Here is a 4,035-nt window from a genome sequence, read left to right as displayed (position 1 = left end):
ATTAAAATAAATTTGAATCAGAAAAATGCACTTACATTTCCTGCTCATTTGAATTTGTAGGTAAAATTGTAAAGAACATGTATATTTTCATTTTTCAAAGAATATTTCATTAGCAATTTTTAGCTTTTAAACTTAAATTTTAATACTTATTGGAGTTTATAGTATTTTGTTGCTTCTTTCTCAAATTGCAATTCATGTATTGGCTTAAGTCAAAATTTCAGGGCTGAAAAAGTTAGAGTGCTGAAAAAACCAATAGCTGCTAATTATGTCTTTGTCATCAAAGATCTTATGATTACATGTATATTACAAATGGCAGAGATAAAACAGATTTTTTTCATATGGAAGCAAGACATTTCATATGCATTTGGCCAATAAATGTAGCCTATCTAGGGAATATTAGGAGAAGGGAAAAAGTGACCCTGGTCTTTAGGACTACACATGCCAGACACAATTCATACACACTGTCCGTAGTACCAATTTTAGATTATCAGTGTAGATTCAAAAAACAATTTATGCAATGACTAAATCCTTCCCTTAGACCTAGTGACATTTGGAGGTATTTTTGATTGAAGAGCTTTAAATCTTACCAAACAAATGCTGGATTAAAATGTAAGCCAAGGTCTATGATTAACCTTAACTGAATCCCGCATCTTTTTCATTTCTTATAGAGTTGTAATATTCTTTAACTGCTTACAGTGATTAATCAATGAAAGAATAAGAAAACAGAGTAAAATCAGTTAATTATGCAGTGTTCAACATTGGAATTTATATGTAAGTTGCAGTTCTATTTTTGTGATAAAGGAACATAAGCGTGCAATTTGTTTTCATTTCGTAACCTTACAGAAATGTCATAGTACACTCAATATAACTTCATGAAAGGAATTTTAAATCAAGAATTATTCAACCATATTTTATTTGGGGAATTAAAAGAGTGTCACAGATTGCTGGTTCAATTATGTTGAAGATATAATTATCTTTTAGGTAGGTCAAAAGGGTAAACTACAACTTAAATATTTAAAAACTACCCAAAACTAAAATTTCTGACATGTAGTTTCATAGGGCACCTTAAATACAGATAAATTTAAGGTAGAAAGGCTCCTCCCATCTTTTGAAAGCTATAATACTCTTTTCTGTAACATCAAATGCTTTCTTAAAATTATAAAATACTTAAAATATAAAAATGTATAATGATTAACATTACAAATCTTTGTGTACTCACAGGCTGGTTTGTCACATTTGCTTCAGTGACCCTTTTAGAAATAAAACAATGTAAGTGACTTAAAGTTCTGCTTGTAACATTTCCTATTTTATTAATCTTCCCTCTGCTTCCACTGTGGTTACCATTAGCCCGAAGTAAGTGCTGTGGCAGACTGTATCTTTACAAAAATGGTCACAATAATATCGTGCGTCACACAGGTGATTCTCCAAGTGGCTGCTTAAACCCTGCAGCGTATGTGGAGTTTAATCGGGGCAAGCTCTGAGACTGTGTTCATTGATGGTGTTCACCAATGTGACGCTAGGTCAGCTCTGGGCAAAGTCTTCAACTGATGGTAATTTTTCTTATTGACTCTTGAAAGCCAGGCATCACGTAAAAAGTATGACATCATTGAGACTGTCATATTGTGGGAAGCCTAAGCCCCAGAGAGTGAGCCACAATGTGTAAAAAGGGACCGAGGGGAACCAGGCAAGAACCTTCTAGTGGCTCCAACCCTGTAGAAAAATTCCAGACATAATGCAACCAAATGAGCCCTGTCAGCTCACAGAAAATGACAGAGAAAATAATAAATTTTTGCTACAAGCCATTACATATTAAGGTGATTTTTTTTACATAGCACTAAAAACCTGAAAGGCAAAAAGGGGGTTGTATAACCTTGCTCACTTTTTCATATAGTTATATGTACAGATGGTACCTGACTTACAAGTTTTTGACTTTACAATGGAAGAGAAGTGATACACATCCCGTAGAAACTGTACTTTGAATTTGGATCTTTTCCTGGGCTAGTGTTCTGAGATAGAGTGTTCTTTTCAAATGCTGGGCAGAGGCAGGGACCCACAGCGCCCAGTGAGCCATGCGATTATGAGGGCGAACAACCGATACTCTACAGTGTCCTGTATTGCCAGTTGTTTTTGGATATTGTGTTTTTGTTTCCCATTATGTCTGCGCAATAGCCATCTATGTCTCTTGCTTATGGTGAGAAGAAGACAATGCAAGATAATTACCCAACTGTAAGTTATGTAAGTATTCTGAGCATGTTTAAGGTAGGTTAGGCTAAGCTATGATGGGTGGTAGTTTAGGTGTATTAAATGCATTTTTGAATTATGATATTTTCAACTTATTGGAATGTAACCCCATCATAAGTCAAAGAGTATCTGTATTAAAAAAATACAGTATTTTTACTTTCTTTTAAATCTCCAGAAATTATGTTTATTGGTTCCCATAATTTATTTTATTATAAAATACTAGAGGCCAATGCATGAAATCGTGCACCAGTGGGGTCCCTTGGCCTGGCCTGCGGGATCGGGCTGCAACCGGCTCTCCAACAACCCCCAATGGGCCCTGGATTGCGAGAGGGTGCAAGTCAGGTCAAGGGACCCACTGGTGCATGATCAGGGCCAGAGAGGGATGCGGGAGGTTGGCCAGCCGAGGAGGGACCGTGGGAGGGCTCCAGGGCACGTCCGGCCCATCTCACTTAGTCCTGATCGATCAGCTGGACCCCAGCAGCAAGCAAACCTACCAGTCAGAACGTCTGCCCCCTGGTGGTCAGTGCACATCAGAGGGAACAGTTGAGTGGCCTTAGCATATCATTAGCATATTACACTTTGATTGGTTGAATGGATGACCAGACACTTAGCATTTTAGGCTTTTATTGTATAAGATTACATCTATTAAAGAATGGCTATACTTCAGATGAAAATCAAATTTCAGATAATAATGGTAACAAAATGAGCGTGCTTGAACCTACAATGCCATGGAAGCTTTCCTGTGCGTCCCTATTTAGTCTACTAGTTGCCATAACTCTTCCACGTAGAGGTAAGCACTCTGCTTAATACTTTTTTATCGTTCTTTTTTTAAAATTTAATTTGTACCACTTGTATGATATCTAAAGTGGTCATTTTTGTTCTTTTAATATTTTACATAGATGAAGTTAAACTGTTGAACTAAATGTGTTCTTAGTAACTTGCCTTCTTCCCCCTGAATATTTGTGAAATTTTATATAACTTTCATTCATTTATTTTCAATGCTTTGTATTATTCTATCGAAAAAATATTTATTGGTCCATTATCTTGGTGATAGACAATTAGACTGTTGAGAATATTTCTGCAAATAATAAAATCTGCTATTAATATTTTATATAATAAAAATGTTAATAGGAAATAAACAAATGAATATCAAATATAATGATGATATAGACTAAATCAGTTAAGAAAAGCAGAAATGAGAAAAAAGAAATAAAAATGATGGGTTAGTTTAAGGGAATAGCAAGACACTGAGTTAAATCCAATTATATGAGAGTGATGTAAGCACTATTCAAAAAACTAAATCATGTGCATTGATTTATAATAAATATTTGCTTTATGAAGATTGATATTTTTATTTTTAAATTTTAAGAAATATTTTCTAGCAATAGTTATATATATTATATTCTTATTTTTATATTAGATTTTTAATTTTATTAATAAAGTTAGGAATATTTACTTTTGTTAAATATATAAAATCATGCATTTATATTTATTTAAGTACATTATGATATGATCTTAATAGCATATTTAAATATTTCATAATCTGAAATAATAAACATTATTTTAGAATCACTAGTAGATTATTTTATTACAATACCATAAGAAAGTTGGGAGAGCTGAGAGAATTACTGAATGTATCTTAAGGTGTTTCAGGCTCAACTCTTATTACTTTGAGCATTACATTTATATTTTGTTGATGTGGTTGTCTCCAAGATATGTTGTAGTTCCTCAATTTCCAGTCAAGATGGCTTCATAGGTATACATGGTTCTTTTACCCTCCATAAACCACATCAA

The sequence above is a fragment of the Myotis myotis genome, unplaced genomic scaffold, assembly GCF_014108235.1.
Source record: "Myotis myotis isolate mMyoMyo1 unplaced genomic scaffold, mMyoMyo1.p scaffold_m19_p_10, whole genome shotgun sequence".
In the NCBI taxonomy this organism is placed as follows: Eukaryota; Metazoa; Chordata; class Mammalia; order Chiroptera; family Vespertilionidae; genus Myotis; species Myotis myotis.
The sequence above is the reverse complement of the archived record's forward strand: the minus strand, read 5'-3'. Positions refer to the sequence as shown.